Source organism: Dipodomys merriami, unplaced genomic scaffold (genome assembly GCF_024711535.1).
Source record: "Dipodomys merriami isolate MVZ:Mamm:240054 unplaced genomic scaffold, mDipMer1.0.p SCAF_15, whole genome shotgun sequence".
Classification (NCBI taxonomy): domain Eukaryota; kingdom Metazoa; phylum Chordata; class Mammalia; order Rodentia; family Heteromyidae; genus Dipodomys; species Dipodomys merriami.
The window spans coordinates 7,064,309-7,082,507 of record NW_027202826.1 but is presented as its reverse complement, the minus strand read 5'-3'; the positions used below and the strand labels follow the sequence as shown (position 1 = coordinate 7,082,507).

The 18,199-nt window shown below is 41.9% G+C and overlaps 1 long non-coding RNA gene across 2 annotated transcripts in view; it reads left to right on the top strand.

Annotated features, from left to right (window-relative positions):
• The window catches only part of LOC138826858 (uncharacterized), a 50,538-nt gene extending 32,752 nt beyond the window's left edge, over positions 1–17,786 (top strand). Inside the window, exons 3-5 of one of the 2 annotated variants that reach the window (XR_011371878.1) lie at positions 8,391–8,515; positions 14,533–14,838; positions 16,393–17,786. This is a non-coding gene — a long non-coding RNA (uncharacterized lncRNA). Of the gene's footprint in view, positions 1–8,390; positions 8,516–8,887; positions 9,061–14,532; positions 14,839–16,392 lie in introns of those variants that run through there. The other variant, XR_011371879.1, reaches the window with a different exon arrangement.
• Positions 17,787–18,199: the final 413 nt, after the last annotated feature.

Here is an 18,199-nt window from a genome sequence, read left to right as displayed (position 1 = left end):
ATTATTCCATCATAGTAGTATCAGGAACAGAAACCAAAGCCAAGTGGATAATTCATTCCTGAAAAAAAAAACACAGAAAAACCAAAACTGTGAAGAGAAGCAGAATGGAAGAACTCAATCATGAGCACAGTCAAAGGCTGAAAATAACTGTAAAGTTCTAGAACATGTCCAAGAGTTTTTATTCCAAAAATTCCTGTGTGGAAGAAAACTCAAGAGCTTTAGCTTAGGTTTTATGACCAACTGATGCCCAAGTATACCTATACATAAAGTAGGTAGACAGTAGAATGGGTAGGTACGTAGATCTTGGTTGTTTGTTTTTTAATGTATATGGATTCATTTTTCTGGTGTGATACCCAGTTTTTAACTCAGAACCTCCAACCTTCTAGGCCTTCTATCACCTGATTCACACCTCCAGCCCTTTAAGCTTTAGTTATTTTTCAGATAATGTCTGTGTTTCTGCCTGGAGCCAACCTTGGACCACGATCTTCCTACCTATGCCTGCCATGGAGCTGGGATGGCAGGTGCACTTAACGATGCCCCACTTGTTGGTTGAGGTAGAATCTAACTTTTGGGGGGCCTGGGCTGGCCTCTCCCACAAACTCCCTCCTACTCTCCACCTCCTGAGAAGTGAGCACCACAAGCACCAGGCGCTCTGCCTGACCCCTCACATCTTGGGTTTCTTATTTTGCTATGCTGCGTTTTATCGGTTCTACTTTCTTCACCAGACTTGCTTCAAGTCTAATGTAAGCCTTGACCTGCTCCTGGAAGTCTTCCCAGTCTGTACACTGTATGACGTGGTCTCCTTGAGTTCGTTCAGTGTCCAGCCTAGGACTGGTAATAACGCTTGCCACACTAATGAGAACCATGGGCACTTGCCTGTCCAGCTGCTTCTAAACTGTGTTCCTGATCAGCTTTGTTTCCATAGTGCCCAGGCATTAGCAAGGATGCAGGTGAAAGCCAATAGGTCAGTACCAACCTGAACACTTGTACTAAAGTAGAAACTAAGGTGCAGACCTACCAGAACCTACAATTGTAATTGCTGATGTGTACATATGTGTGTGTGTGCATGTGAGAGAGAGGAAAAGAGAGAGAGAGAGAGAGAGGGAGACAGACAGACAGACAGACAGACAGGCAGACAGACAGAGACACAAAATGCACATGGGCTTTTCCTTATTCTGCTTTCATCCTTCCTATCCCCTGTCCTATGGAATATTCCTTCTCTCCCTAAAAATCAGATATGTCTCTGCTGTCTTTAAACAAAATCTCACATTTTTACCTTTTTACTTCAATTCCCTATTTGCTTACTTTAACCAAAACTAAAGGCCTAACCTTACCCCAATTGAACTGAGAATGTGCTACCATCTGTTTCGTGTTGGAGATGGGTTCTCTTCAAATGAACCAGCGAGCTGGCCATTCTTTTAGTAACCACGAATGCAGGTGAAATCCAGAATATTTCTCATGAACTGGGAGCTAACATATTTGGTCACCACAGTAACTCTGTGACTGATACCATTCCCATTTTCTAAATGCGAAACTGTGATAAAGACAGGAGATGTTACCTGCCCAGGGTCACACAGCTAGTGGGTGGTTAGAGTCAAACAGAAGGAGGTCAGGCAACCCAGGGTAGTCGACCTCTGCTCCCACTTCTGAGGCCTCTTGCTTCACTGTGGAATCACATCGGTGGTGCTGAGGATCACATTAGAATCGACAGGCGCTTCAGATTAAAAGAGATCTAGTTGTCCAACCCAACTCAACTTCCTGCTCTTCTGGAACTTTCCAGATTGATGAGAATTCATTCAGCTCAGCCTAAATTCTCCCAGAGATGGGGGCAAAGGCACTGCAGTAAAGATTGGAAACAGAAACTGTTCATGGAGAAATTACTACATTAAAAAATCATGCCTTATGGTCATACTTCCCCAATATGTTCATTCAATAATTATTTTTACATGCAGCCTTGTATTGATAAAACTATCTCTTTTTTAAAAGTTTACTATAATTTCTGAGACATTTACTATTTCCTCTGACATCACCTTATTCACATCCTTATTTGAGGGAAAAAAAAGTACAACACAAATAAAAGAAAAAAATACTATATTTTGCCATCATGTTGCTGCTGTGAATGCCACAGTGCATAAACAATCATTTGTATATTTTCACTTAATTTTACATACTTGTAAAAAACTGCTATGGTATTACTTTCTTCCATTAAAAAAATGCTTGAACTCCTGGAAAAAGGACATCATGGATCATGCTAAATAGAATAATTTGCTTTATAGTGAATCCTCAATTAAAAGGAAAAATACCAATTGCAGCTGTTTCTTAGATATGTCCTTGGGGTGTGCTTATGCCACAAGAGGGAAAGCCTATTCAGAATCCTACCAAATGCAAGAGATTTCTAAATGCTTGTCTTACACAAACCTGCAAGTATGGCAGCAAGCTGTACTGAGAACGTGGATTCTGGAGAGTGGTCTCCAGCTGCTTACCTCGAGAGAGAGCACTGAACGTAGAAACGTTTCGGTACCTGATAAATGCTGAGAATATGATTTTCCTACTTCTTTGAGATACTTGTGCCTGAGAATTCATGGTGAAGGTCTAAGTCTTAAAAGCCTGAGCTTCTCTGTTTCCTTTGACATAGATGAAATTAAATTAAGGGAGTAAGAGAGACCTGTGGCTAGTATATTATACTGCAAGACAGGAACACACCAGAAAGTCCATGACTATTTAACAGGAAAGTGTGTGTGTGTGTGTGTGTGTGTGTGTGTGTGTGTGTGTGTGTGTGTGTGTGTGTGTGCTGACTATTATAGAGTAACTGAGATTTGGGATGGGAGGGAGGCAGGCATTGAAGTAAAGTCTCAGAGCACTGTCCATAGAGCAGCTCTATTTGGTCATATTCGTCTTGACTTCAAATACAATGACTGACTCCCCAGGACTTAGCAAGCGGGGACTGAGAGGCAGCCTGCTGTAAAAAACAACTGGCCACACGTGATAAAACTCATTGCAAACCTCCTAGCACTGGCACAGATGGTGGCAAACGCTAGCAGAACTCTCTCTGAGAGGGCCCGTTTCACCCTGCGTTCTCCAGGAGGTCCCCACAAAGCACCTTTTCCTTACATAACTCTGGGCCTTCAAGTGGCTTGGTTAAAACCATCCAGGGAAACGGACATCCCTCTTAGAAAGGGTTAGAACAACAGGGTGAAAACCAGGCAGTTTCTAGAGTCCTTTAGTAGAAGAAGCCCACAGGATTATCTGCTAGGTGCTTGATGATAGGGTCAAAGTTCATAGGTCATCAGATACTATGCCTTTAAAACATCCCTGGGTTAATTTCTAAAATTCAAAGATTTCCCCAGCATGAACAAGGCATGATGTCATTTTTCCTAGTTAAATACAGCATTTTTTAAAATTGTAATGAAACCATGAGTTTTGTTCAACTGAATGATTTTATTAAGTAAAACAAACGACAGGGATGTGCCAGCAGGGCTATAAAGCACTCACAGAGTCCTGGAATTTCAGAGTTCACCCAGGCCTGACCCAGCCCAGCCTGGTGCTCCCAAGATGCCATCGAAGCCTCCATCTGCAAATCAAGAATCTAGTCTCTCATATACTGGGGCCCTTACAGAGCTGCTCAAGCCATTCAAGCTGTTTGGCGTGCTGATCCAATAAGGGACCCTGAGTTCTACTATTTTAAATTAAGTCTTCTACGCTGGCATCTGTGTGTATGTTTTTAACTACCAATGTGTTCCAGCACAGAATGCTTTCCTACCTTGAACAGCAAATGGGGGAGGAGGGGTCTGGCTATATTTGAATTTTCTCTTCTACCAGGAAAAACATAGTTTTTCCTAACAGAATGTAAATACCCCGAAGGTACAGTCTGGGGCTGGTTATTGGTACTCCTTATGGTGCCCCCTAATGTATTACATATTAGGAATGTGTGAGAGTCTATTAAATTTCATTGTATATTCCAGTGTGTTGTGGATACAAACATTCTTCGTTAAAACTCTATTGGAGAAAAAAAGCCTAATGCCGCGAGGGCTTCTAATAAAGTGAGTGCTAATTGTGTTGCTCCATACCAACGGATTAATGCTCGAGGACACACAAATATACGCAAGTGGGCGTGCACGCGCATGGCTTCTAGGTTGCTTGGGGGGGCGGGGGGAGAAGCATTTGAGATTTTCCACCACACCAGGCTATTGGCTTGCTGTATTCCATCGTTCATTTGTATGCAAAGAAATCATTTCCGAAGCTACTTTCTGCAGGAAGTTACTTCTGCAGCAGCACGTATGTTCACATGCCACTTATTATATCCAGATATTCAGGACACCGTATTTTATGATTTGGAATGTGCATAGTGTCTAAGACATTACAGACACTAGAGTTTCTCGGGGGAGTGACTTATTCGGTGACAACTGAATAAGTTGATGCCAGCTTAGGCTTTTCCTGCTCTGGGGCTACAAGGCCTGTTACGTCATTGTCCCCAGTTCTGTGCTCCCTGGGGGCTGGCTCTCAGACACATCCAGACAGGGTTCTGTCTTCTGCTTCCTGGTCTCCGTCACGCACGGCCCTACTCTTCCTGGAGCGTGGAGCTCCTGCACCAGTGGCTGCCGGAGACGCCGTGACGCTGGAGACTCAGAACACGTGTGATTCATTTTCTTCTAATGACAAGAGGATTTTAGAATTCAATCTGGGTCTTGGTAATTCAGTTTGCAGCAAGGAGTGGGCAAAACCTTAATTCTGTCATAATTAGTTTCATGTGCTGAATGTATTAGCTAATTTTTTTTTCTTTTGTTGCTGGAAACCACACTGGGTACACAGAATGTGGACTGGACGTGGTAGAGAAGGAAGAGACAAGACTCTACTTGAAGTGATTCTGCCCTTGCTGTATGAAGACTCTGTGTCTTCATCAAGAGAGGCAGTTCCGGACAGCCAGGTCACGGGCGCGCGTGCCAGGACTTGAAAGTATGCCCATATGCAACTTCTGTCTTCTAAGCAAGCCAAGACTGGTTTTGTGTGTTCTGCCCGTACACAGCTTCTTGCAAATATATAACTTGTGCTCACTTTCTGGGCTCCACCAAAAGTCAGCACTTTCCTGGTTGTAATTAAAGCAGCTGGTATAATAACTTAGGTTGAGTTGCGATGGTTGTAATGCTTAGGTTGGAGCAGCATGACCATCTCCTTTTTTATCCTTTCAAAACCTCGGGCTTTCAACAGCCACTGTGGACGTGGTGAAATACCGACTCTGCTTCTCCAGTCTCTGACCTTTGAGTGGGGTGACAGACTTTCCGTGGTTACAACAAATATGTCTGTGTGATAGAATGTCATCTTTGCAAATACAGTCTATTACCAATGTGAGATAGAGCTTGGGTGGATTTTCATTTCCATTTGCACAGTCTGTTCAAATTGAAGCTGAAATCTTTTCCCTAGAGTTGTCCTGAGTTCGTGACCATCTTCCTCTCCCATTCACATCTTCTTCTTCAATGTTGGGATCAGAGGTGGTTTTTCTTGTGAACAAAAACTGGGTGAAGCCCCACCCCAAGCCACACCAACAGCTTTTCCTTCCAGCAGTTGCCATGTGTCTCTCCGAATGGAGATTCCTGGGCTTGTTCTTCAAATCTTATTTGTTCCTTCTCCACCTCTAGGCACAGAATAAGATTGTATTTTCTGGTTTCCCTTGAAGTGACCCTAGCTTGGGCGTTAGAACAAAAGTGGCAGGACTTTAGCATTTCATCTCACCTGCAGTCCTGGGTTCTAGGTCCCTCTGGACTAGAACAAGGATTGCAAAGTTCAGATGTTTAAATGTGTGGCCATCACCTCCATCCCTAAGTGACTTCTGAGCAGAGATCTTTACCAACTTATGATAGACATCTCTTGGGAGCAAGAAATAAAGTTGGGCTGCTTTGAGCCACCGAGGCCTGGCGTTACTTGTTACTGCAGCATCACGTAGGCTATCCTGACAACTTTGGTGTTCTGACTGAAGAATATCATTCCTGAGCTCCCATAGCATCCACTCTCTAAACTATATTTTCCACTAACCAACCACACTTGTTTTCTTTGAAGCCCCTCCCTTTGATTCTAATAATAAGGTTAGGATGTCATTCAACATTACCTGCTGTCACTTTCTATTTTTTTGGCATTGCTCTACACTTGAACTTTACCACCCCTTTCCCCCTATTATATAATAGATTGGAGGTCACACATGTTCCTACTCTGAATAATTCATCTGCACAGTCGCGGTGTTTCAGTTAGAACATTTATTTCTTTCATTTTAATATTTTATCATTTTTGTCCTAAATGTATGACCTTAACTGGTTGCCATGCATTTCATTTCTTCTTGTCTTAAATATTTTAGAAGTTTCAAAGTACAAACATTACTCATAGAGAGTATAACCAAAGAAAATGTCCAGTTTTAGTTCTTTATTGTTTAATTACTACTGGTTGCCATTCAAATGATTATGCTTTCCCCTTCTGATTTCTTTTTGCTTTGGTTCAGCCCTCATTTCCCTTGCCATATTTTAATGCTTGGTGTCTGGCCGAGGCCTGTGTCTACAATATAAGCTGTCTGCCATAAAGACCTCAGCATTTCTTCAGTGTTGGGCCACCAAGGCTTTGGGAAAGAAGCAGAGTTGGTGCGTTTGCTGAGACCACAGAAGTCACGGTCCTGATGAGAGTTGGAACATGGAACATTATGATTCCAAGGCCTATGCACTAAAGTCCTGGTTCTACGGCTGGTGCTGTTGGTAACTGATGAACTTCAGAAGAGGCAGGGTCTGGCAAGTGTCTCAAGGTCATCAAGGGCACTCCTTGATCATAAGTAGGCTTTCTTCACCACATGCTTCTACCATGGTGTTGCTTCACCACCAGCTCAACAAATCATGGACTAAAACCTCCACCCTGGGTGGCTTGTATTTGCCACACCAGCTGTTGGAGAGTAAACCAATACTGTTTTCGGTTCATATGACTACCTAGGCCTGTGCAAAATGTTCGTGTATGAAAAATCGAATTTTAAGATGTTCAAAATCACATTTTAGAAACAACCAAGCTTAATTGCTCTACAGCGCCATCTAGTGACACTGCGTGTTGCTCTGAGTGTCTCAATCCCTAAGTCGTTGGAGACATTTTTTTCCTGGAGAATTTGGCCCTAGGTGGACAGCTGTCTTCACGTTCACAAGTTCTGACTGTGCTTAATGAATAGGATACATATGACTAGTCAATGCTAGTAGACTTAGTCTAGGTCCAAGGCCTACAATACCTCACTTTTTTCAGAAATTTATGACAAGTCTTCATTCTTAACGAAACTATTCTTTCCTCATATTGGCCATTGTTTCTACCAACTACTACTTGGTTTTTGCATCAAGTAATAGTTACTCACCAGATCCTGATCGAAGTAGTTGAACACGTATTAACTCACTTGATTTGCACATTGGTCCAGTGAAATGGTTGCTGTTGGTAATCACACTTCACATTTTGTAAAAACGAGGTTCAGTGTCTAAAGTTACATAGCTAGTAAATATTTATCCTTGTGAGCAAGTGTTACCTTTACTAATTCTCCTCTACAAAGCCTATTTCATGGAAGAAGAAAGGCTTTTAGGGAGGCAACTTTTCTTAGAAATTTACAAAATCAGAGATGGCTGGCCCACAAAGTTAAAAGCTGTTCATGCTCTCAGGTCAGTTTGAAGAGTTTCTTTCAAAGGCATAAAGGGGCTTCTAGTAACAGATCTTTTGTCATAGAAGTAAGATAATCTCAGGTGTATAACTCTGGTCTGGAAGAGTTAGTCATTTGTGGCTAACACCCAAATATTACAATATATGAAGGAGACAAGAGAAAATAATCAAAGTAATAAGATTACAATGTAAGGGAGATAGAACATGAAAATGATTTAAAAGCTTGAGAAAATTAAAACCATGCTGATTGTATTATACTCTCCCTGATAGCTGGAAAATGTTCATAATAAAACTTAGAAAAGGGGCCAAGAATGGGATCATGTTTATCCAGAACTAGCCAAGGGTTATGAACTTGAACCCACAGACATTTCCCCCAAATAAAGAAGTATGCTTTATGTTTGGACAGACAAGGAGAAGTTTTGTTTTCATTTTTTTTCTCTTGGCTTGAATGGTATGTTTTAAAGACCATCCACCTTCCTTTAATTTCACTCTGGAAGACTTAGTCATTGTGCCAGTCACTGACTTGTTGACTCCTGGTTCCAAACGCACCCTTTAGCATCGGCTTTCTCAGAATGGAGCCAGGTCCAATGAATTGTTCTTTACCTCCTGGCAGGATAATACATGCATCGCTTGAGGGTTCAGGAGGGAGCTGCAGGAGGAAGGGATTTTCCCCTTGATTTTGATCTGTCTTCCTCTTTGGGTTCTTGTGATGTGTATGGCTTCTTTCCTGCCAGATTTCTTCAGCGGGCAGTGGGATGTGGTCTCAGAAAGGAGTGCTTCCTCCAGCACCTTCTGTTGGACTTTGTGGTGGATTCCAAGGTGTGACACCTTCCTGGATAGCTTCCCTGACAGCCTACAGGTAAGTCTCCAGCAAGTTCTACCGGTGAAGCATTTCAGTGGTGTTTGGCAACCATCCAGTGAGTAGTGGCCGCACCCTCTCTTAAGAAGAGCTGTTGCTTCGGTCCTATCTCAGCCCTAGGAGCCATGGCTGCTTTCTTTTATCTACTGCTGAAGTTTATATTTATTTCTGTTTCCTCCTAGCCAATCCCTGTTTAATCTGGTTTTCTATTATAAGTAATGGTATTTTTGCAGTCCTAGGGATTAAACCCAGGACTTCCTGCATGCTAGGCAAGCATTCTACCACGGAGCTACATTTCCTAGCCCTATAATTAGTAATTCCTTACATTAAAGATTTCTAGTTTGGCTCACACCTGTAATCCTTGCTGCTCAGGAGGCTGAGATTTGAGGCTCACTGTTTAAAGCCTGCCAAGAAATTCCATGAGACTCTTATCTCCAGTTAACCACCAGAAAACCGGAAGTGGCACTGTGGCTCAAATGGTAGAGCTCTCGCCTTGAGCTGAAGAGCAGAGGGACAGCGCCCAGGCCCAGAGTTCAAACCCCACAACCGACAAAAATAAAATACTAGTTTAAATTGTTATGTCATGTTTTTCCTCTCGTGGTACTAAATCATCATCACTTATATAGTGAGCAAGATTTTGAAATACACCTAACTTTTCAGAGACCAAGATTCTTGAAGGCGTTGGTCCCCGGATACAGGCCTTAAAAGGCATGACCATGATACAACAATATTTACTGCTATCATTAGAAATCTGACTTTGTTTTTACACCAACCACTTGTGAGTTTGGTTCCTTACTCTTACCCTTCAGCTTCATCAAATCCTCACACAGAGCCAACTGTAGACCTGAAAGACCTGAGCACACTACTGCATCAGACCTGAATTAGTTCTGTGTTAGCATCCATCTAACTTCTGTCTTAAAATCCTGTTTCAGCTCTTGAAATTATAATACTTAATGCTACTTTGCTACATGAGACGAGATATAAATTTACTAAAATGGAAAATTGTAATGATCCAGGAAAGAACCTTATCTTCCAGTTCATTTGCTTTGTGGTTGGCTGCAGGGTTAGGATAATATGGTGGTTACTGACAATGAACTTGACCTACAAATGGCTCACAAGCCAATAGCCCTCAATGTGCCATGAAAGGAAGGTATCCACCTCTCCAAAGGCCTACCATTCCATTTTATAAGACTAGAATGATTCTTTTGCACAAGGCAGAGATAGGATTTTAGTATTTAACACTCAAAGACTTACCAAGTTTGGAACATAAAGAGGAAAATGTTAAACGCTGTCAAAAGACAGTGTCATTTCTACTTTGAATTCATAGTTTAAACTTATCTTTATTATTTCTAGTTTCAAATGAAAGAGTCCAAAATAGACCTTGACCATATTAGGTCAACAACTTGATCTCCAAATCACACTTTTAAACAACTGTCTGGCATTGCTTATATCAAAAGCCCTCTATTCAGATCCAGAGCAAAGCATTTGGAGTGTCTTACCATCATTGCAGAATTTAACCACTTGTAAATACAGTAATCCTGAAGATCATCCATCTGTGAAGACACTTTCTTTCTACTCTGTTTCCTTGTCCATCACCCATCATTGCAAGTCACAGACCCTTGAAGCTAAAAAGGACTCGTGAAATTCCATTGATTTCCCACAGAAAGAGCAGGACCTGTAGGGATTACTTACTTGACACTGTCAATCAAAACAATGGCGCTCTCCAGGGAAGGAGGAAGGGAGGAAGAGAGGGAGAGAAGGAAGGAAGGAAGGAAGGAAGGAAGGAAGGAAGGAAGGAAGGAAGGAAGGAAGGAAGGAAGGGAAGGAGGGAGGGAGGGACCGAGGGAGGGAGGGAGGGGGGGTACGGGGAAGGAAAGGAAAATGATGTATCTTCCCCTGCTGTTCATCTCTGGATCAGATCCCTGTAAATGGTTTTCTTTTTTCTTTTTTTGTTTACTGGTCCTGGAGCTTGAACTCTGGGCCTGGATGCTGTCCCCCTGAGCTGCTTTTGCTCAAGGTGAGTGTTCTACCACTTGAGCCACAGAGAATTTCTGGCTTTTTTGAGTAGTTTATTGGTGGTGAGTGTCTCATGGACTTTCCTGCCTGGGCTGGCTTCAAACCACGATCCTCAGATCTCAGCCTCCTGAGTAGCTAGGATGACAGGCATGAGCCACCAGCTCCCAGACAGGTCCCCATTCTTACTTTATCATATAGAAAATAAAATTGGCCGTGGTATCCAAAACTCAGTCACTGTTGGAGTAAATTATGAAAAAAGGTCTCACTAATCCCAACTACTAGTTGTGCCTCCTGGTCTAGGAGCGTTGTAGATGAAGGAGTGTTTCATAAGTGACATTCCTACTTCTAAAACATATTCTCCAGCATCAAAACAGATGAAAAGGTGGTATTTACTAATACTTGGATCCGTTATCTTTACCACTAGGTCAAATGATAAACTGGAAACAAATTGAAATTATTGATTTAGATGAAGTTTCTACCTTTTCCCGAGGGTTCTGACATCTCTCTAGGAAGGTTCATTGAGAGCTGACTGCACGGAACTGTCCTCATCACATTCATATGGAAATCCACACAAAAACGGGGGCATCCATTCTGCGGTCCACCAGCGAGCACTTCTCACCATTCGATCATTTTCCCTTTCACTGCACTGTCTCTCTTTGGGGCCCGCAAGTTGAGAGTCACTTCAGGCTCTCAGGACACTAAACGTACAACTTTCTGGCCCTCCAAAAGCTTAGCCTCTGCTCTAAAGCACTTGTGAACTATGATATATGGCCTCATGTATGCACAGACGCATTTAGACAAAGTATGGGTTGTGGCAGAATAATGATTTGGAAAGGAAGAGTATCGTTTCTCATTGCTACTAGCCAGGGCTTTTTTTTTTTTTTTTGTACTTTATGTACGAGCATGAAGTTTGAACTGGTGTTGTAAGAAAAGAAAAAGAGCAGAAAGGGCGAACTTAACAGTCATACATGCTTTACTTGGGAGGAAAACCTGGGAGGGGTAATCAAATCTTTCAGCTGGGCTGAAGGGGAAAATGACGCATCCCCTTTACACCTAGGGTTCCTTTCTGTATTCGGCAGAAAGAGTGAAGTCAGGAAGGGCAATGGAAGTAGGTGAGATGGAGGCAGGGCAGTTGAGCAATCTTACTTTGATGGAGGAGTTTCAAGGTTTCAGCAGCACCTGTGCCCACTAGGGGCATCAGCTCCAGGTGTGGTCTTGGTCTCAGGTTCTCTTCCAAGACCACAGGATGCATTTGTTCAGGGAGAAGGGAAGGGAAATTATTCAGGGAGGGCCATTGCAGCAAGGATGGTTTTAAGGTATGGCATGGGGAAAGAGTGAGTGCTTTCAGTGCAAGTCATTTTCCATCAGCTGTTACCAAACAGTACTTGGTGTAAGAAGAGCTAGCATCTGTTCAAGCTGCACATCAGAGGCTTCACACGAGCTCCTCAACTCCATTTTGCCCCCCACAGGTGGTTACAAATGGAGCTGGAGGGAAGCATCTTAGTGAGACTGACTACCCAGCGACCTATAGCTAGTAAATAACAGGGCTAGCTCTTCCTGATGCTCAGCTTCATCCTCCTTTTATTTTTAGTCTTTTATTCCAGTATATTACTCATACAGGGGTTTCAATTTGACATACCCATACATTCATAAATTCATATATTCATATCCTCTAATATTCTCTCATCCCCCTTCAGTCCCCCATGTTTTAATCATCTTAGTGGGTTTCATTCTTCTGTTTTCATGTATTATATACTGTGCTTTGATCATATTCATCCCAATTTTCCTGTCTTTTCTCCCTTCTTACTAGTAAGCAGTCACTCTTTCATGTTCATATTGTTTTAGGTCTAGATTTCACATAAGAGAGAAAACATTCAACGTTTCTCTTTCTGAACCTTATTTCTCTTAACATGATGATCTCTAGTTCCATACTTTTTCCTACAGATAACATTAAATTTGACTGTCATTATGGCTGAATAATACTTCCTTGTGTATAGGTCACATTTCCTTTGAAATATTTATTTGCTGACTCATTAATTTATTGTGGAAATTACACACATAAGCAATAGAAATAACAGTTGCTGCTCCTCAACTTATCATAGGACTTCATCCCTGGAAACCTCCTCCATATTGAAATACTGTGAAGTCAGAGATGCCTGTAATTCTAGACACTTGGGAGGCAGAGAGCAGTTCTAGACCAATCCAGGCCAAAAAAAAAGTTCTTTAGATTCTATCTTAACCAACATCTGGGATAAGTGGTAGAAGCCCATCATCCTAAGCCACATGAGTTAGTAAAAGTAGGGGAAGACCACAGCCCAGGCTTACCTGGACATAAAATAACCAATGCACAAAAAGGTTGAAAGTATGGCTGAAGGAGTATCGCACCTATCTTGCAACTGTGAGGCACTGAGTCCAGTCCCCAACTCATTTGATAGACAAAACATCCCAGCTACTGCCAGACACAGGCTGTTCATGGTGTGGTGAACTGATGTCATGGCATACTGATCACAGTGTCACCATCACATGTCATATACACAACCTCTCGTGTGGCTATCCTTCTCTAATTTATTTGATTTGTTTAATGTGGAAGCTACCCTTCCTGCTGTTAGAATAGCTAAAGTGTTTCAAATGTGCACAGATTAGGAGAATATACAACTTAAGGGAAAATGCAAAAGGACTTGCTTTGTCTCAGTCAAATCCATGCTCACATCCATTCAGACTTCTTGGATAAGCCATGGAAGGCATTGCTTCAATTCTTTTTTTTTGGTTGGTATAAAAGTTAGCTTCATGAATCAACTTCGCTAGGATATGGTTCCCGAATGTTTGGTCAGACCCTAGATAAGAACGTCACTTGGAAGGCATTTTTCTTTGATGTAAGTCACATTTAATATCAGTAAACCTGGAGTAAAGTAGACTATCCTCCATAATGTGGATGAACCCCACTAATTGGTGGTCCTCAAAGAGCTTAAGAGAAAAGGCCATGTGATCCTTAGAGGAAGAGAATTCTACCTCCACACTCAAGTACAACTTCAACTGTCTGGTGGGTCTCGTGTGGCCTCCCCTGCAGGCTGACTTACCAGCCTCCATGATTGCAGAAGTTAATCCCTTAACGTAAATCTCTGCACCAGGCACCAGAGGCTCACATCTGTAATTCTAGCTACTTGGGAGGCTGAGATCTGAGGATCACAGTTCATAGACAATCCAGGCAGGAAAGTCTGAGAGACTCTTATCTTCAGTCAACCACCAAAATGCCAGAAGTAGCAGTGGTGACTCAGGTGGTACAGCTCTAGCCTTGAGCAAAAACAAAAACAAACCTCAAGGATATTTCCCAGGCCCAGAGTTCAAGCCCCAGGACTGGAACAACAACAACAAAATCTCTTTGTGTCTCTATATATGCACCCTGACCTTTTGCTTCTCAGGAGAATACCTAACTAAGATTAACTGAAGAGGATGATATTCCAAGAAAGTTGTGTAGCACACATTCTCCAGCCAGAGGACTTAGTAACAGAAATACTTAATTCAAATATTTCTCTTACTTTTTTGTGGGATGGCTACTAGGATTTTAAAAATTGTTTATATAGCTGCCATTGGACTTGGACAGATCAGGCCTAGTGTCACCAATTCTCACACTTCAAGTTCTACTAACATCTCCTTTAATTCCTTCTTGAAACAGTTGCAATCTAGCAATCTAATCATCTGACCTCTCACTAGGCCTTTGAGGCCTGCCGGGCCTGAGAACAAGGTAGATATGGCCAGTTAAAACTGCCAAGAGACATAGACCATAGGAGCCAAGAGTCCAGGGAATGGCACATGTGCACTAGCAGCTGCCTTAGGAGTCAGTGTCACAGAAATGTCACTCAGTCTTCAAAAGCCAACATACGAACCTGGAGCAAGGCCACATTTATTCTCTTTCCTTTATTGTCTTCATTGGGGACATGATCAGGTGGTTGGCTATACAGACAAAACTTACTGATTTAGAATAACTGTATTCTTCATTTCAGTTCCATTAGACTGGTTGTATGTTTGTCATCTGGGTATTGCAGAAGGGCCTGGGGTAAGGGCCACTGACTGCCAGAGCCTCTGTCCTGCTGACGTGAACTGTCTTCGGGACCCTGAAAACTACTTACCAGCACTGAGGATGCTCCCTATTTGGAAAGAGATTCTAAGTTGCAGATTTCCAGGCCTGGAGAAGTAACATATCCAAAGCGGAAAGGGAGCAATGACAAGGCCTTCAGCCTGACAACGGCTTATGCTGTCAAAGCTCGGATTGGAAGCAGGCCCTGGGGTTTTGAAGACCAGCCGTACAGGTAGGTGTGGTCCTGGCTGGATGAATTGGAATGAGCTGAGTGCACTCCTGGCTAGAACTCCTGGCTGGAAACCCCTTGTGTGCAGAAATACTCTTTCCAGCTCTGTGTCTTTATATGGAAATAGAGAACAGCCTTGCTTAGCGCAGCATCTCTGAAATGTAATGATTCTAGAAGCTGCTGGAATTTGTGACTAGAAGGTGCGAAGCAAGAGCAGAGCTAGATGCTGCTAAGGTTTATCATCTTTATGAAGATGTATATTGCTCAGACAGAAATTGCCAGGGAGCTCAGGGCTCTCTCTGTCTTAATCCACTAATTTATCTCAACCCCCTTCTTTCACATACAGCAACTATCTGTGACAAGAAGGTCTTTGGGGAACCCTTTGAAAAATCCTGTATTGACTAGAACTTAGACTCCCCAGAATGAATTTAGGATGTTGTGTCAGCCTTAAGTATAAATGTCTAGAATTTGTAGTTTTCTGTCAAAGGCTTTATATTATTTTAACATTGCCTTGAATTTTGTTTTTTTTTGTTGTGTTTTTTTTTTAACTGTAACTAATGGCAGTGGAGAAAGGTTGAGCATTTGTCTGGTGGAGTTAGAAGCACTTCAGGTAAAGAATGCAAGAGGGTGTCATTGTGTTATTTCAGCAAAACAAATGCTTTTTCCTTTGCAAACATTCAGAAGAGGACTAGAGACACATGAGTCATGCGACTACTATAAACTGCATGGGAAATTGGCAAAAAATTAAACAGAAAAGTTCATATTAGTGGCTTTATGTCAAAGTAAAGTATTTTTCCAATAGAGTACTGTAGCAGTAAAACATTTAAACAGACTCATTAACATCACACCACAATACCAACTAGCAGCCTAGAAGACAGACTGGAGACCATATTAATAAAAATGTGAAGATTGTAGGATGCTGAAGGAATCGCAAATGTAGAAGGAATTGAATTAAAATTCAATTGACAAACTAGAGCAAAGGATGAGATCAATAAAATGAGTTTAATAATGATAAATAGAGAGCTGCTATCAGAAGACAGTAATGATTCAATGTATGAGTTAAGTAGATAGAAAGGGTTAGGATGCAGTACAACAAAGAAAACCCATGATCTTAACATGGGGTGATTATTTTAAAAAGAAAGAAAGAAAGGAAGAAGACTTCTCAGAATGAATTGGGTGCCCAGCACCGCATGAACTCTTGTGTTCGTTTCTGGCCCATGAGTTCACATGTACATCCACTCAGGGCAGACTGGGATTTGGGTTCAGATTTCCCAAATGGAAGAAGAGGCTATGGGGGCAAGGTGGGAGGGAGAGGTCAGGGGTAAAGGGATGATGGATGGATGGTGTTAGAAAAACCAAAGCAAAACAAGTCGCACCCATGACTTTTCCAATGGGAGGTACACCTGGCGACTGGTTGCATCAGGAGAGATACAGGAATCTAAGACAGCTTCTTACTGGTATATTTATGAAAGTCATGAGGGTACCCTCACCTGGTATCTTAGTCTGTGGTCTCCTGGGTAATTTACAAAGACCATACCTGTTCTTCTTATTGGTAAGCTGGGAAATGCAAGATAGAGGGGCCCTTCATGCTGCATCATCTCATGGCAGAAAACCGAAGAGGAAGGGACAATGAGAGAGAAAGAGCCTGAACTCACAACTTCAAGCTCTTTAAGAAGGACCATGAAACCATTTGGGGATTTAAGTTTCCACTGCACATTCAAACCGCAACAGCACCTATCATGGGCCAGCAGTTTGTAGATGAAGTTGCATTGGCTACAAGATCTGGTGGATGTTGTGAATGAAGACTTACGAGTGAAATTGGTCTGTCTGTCACTCATCAGTGAGAAGTTGCTGGCTGTCGCTCTTCCTTCTAATGCTCTCTTGAATTTAGAGATTCCCCAACTGCTTTCATCTGATTCAATAAGCAGGTGGGTTTGTTGTTGTTGTTGTTGTTGTTTCTTTTTCCCAATACTAATTCTTATACCACCTCAGTCCTCCAGGATCCTCCTTGTTTGGGAACTGGACCATGCATTGACTTTTAGTCTGTCCACCCTCTCCAGATATGGCCAGATTTGGAGAGTAACTGAATAGATACCCCTAATTTTAATGTAGAACTCTTACATATGTGATGTAGAAGGGAGCTAAAACATGAAACAGGATTTATATTTATCTTTTAAATAACTGGTGAATTTCAAAAAATTTCCCTGCATGAAAACATCTATGAGACTTGTGAATAAATTGTTGAAATGAACAGGAATATCCATAGAGGCACTATCAATTAATTTGCTGATTGATGAGCTTAAGTGGCAATGATCAACAGTTGAAATATGGAGCAGAATTTATCGCTTTCATCACCTTTAATGACTGGCGGCTTCCATCATTTCAGTCAGTATGAAATGGGCCTCAGAATTTACTGCTTGCTTCTTGAGTGTAGGGATGGTGTCTGCTCAGGGGTCTGAGGGAACTGTAATAAATACAGAGTATTTTTCCTAGGCTGATTTCTTACAGCTAGTTTCACTTAAAGGCTCTCAGGAAACTGCAACCAAATATTGGCTTTGAAGGACCCAGAATGGATAGAAAAGGAGAAAAAATCTGTACAATGACACATAAAAGTTAGAGCAAATCACTCTGACTTCTGTGTAGCGACATTTCCCTCCCCACAAATCGAGGGGTATGGCCGTCGGTAGATCTCTCCATCATGACTTGAATTAACAGGGTGATAGCTATAAACTCACCCGCAATGGACTGAGCCAAGAGCTCTTAGGAGAAAGATGTCAGATTTAATGACTAGCACATTTTAAGCCAGACAGAATGTGAGTGTCAAAACACATACTATAAGTACCATGTGCCATGCACTCTAAAACATGTCTATAATATTTAATTTGCTGAAACACTTTATTAATAAAAATCTTGTGCTTAGACACTTAGAGTCCTTAAGGATGGGAATGAGACTCTGCAAAGGAATGTTATTTTATGTAAGTTTCTGTACAGAAGTGTCCATGGGGACCAGGCTGGGTTGGCAGAAGCCAATGTATTGAGCGTGAGCTAATCTTGAGTTCCTATGAGATACAAAGTACTCATCTGAGATTTTAAAAAATCACCGAGTAGTTTATTTCTTGGAATGAATTGTATTATCTCTCAGGGGAGAGGGACAACCCTAAATCAAATGTTCTTATTAATGTTAATAAAGAAGGAAACAGGTAGAAGGAACACTGGGCAGGTGCAGTCACGGAAATAAAAGCAGGGTCCGATGTTCTTCATTGTCTGGGCTACAATGGAGGAGAAAATTCATAATAACTCCTATAGACAGTATCTAAGTAAGTCACGTTAAGTGAATTCTGAATTTCAGATAAATAATAACTAA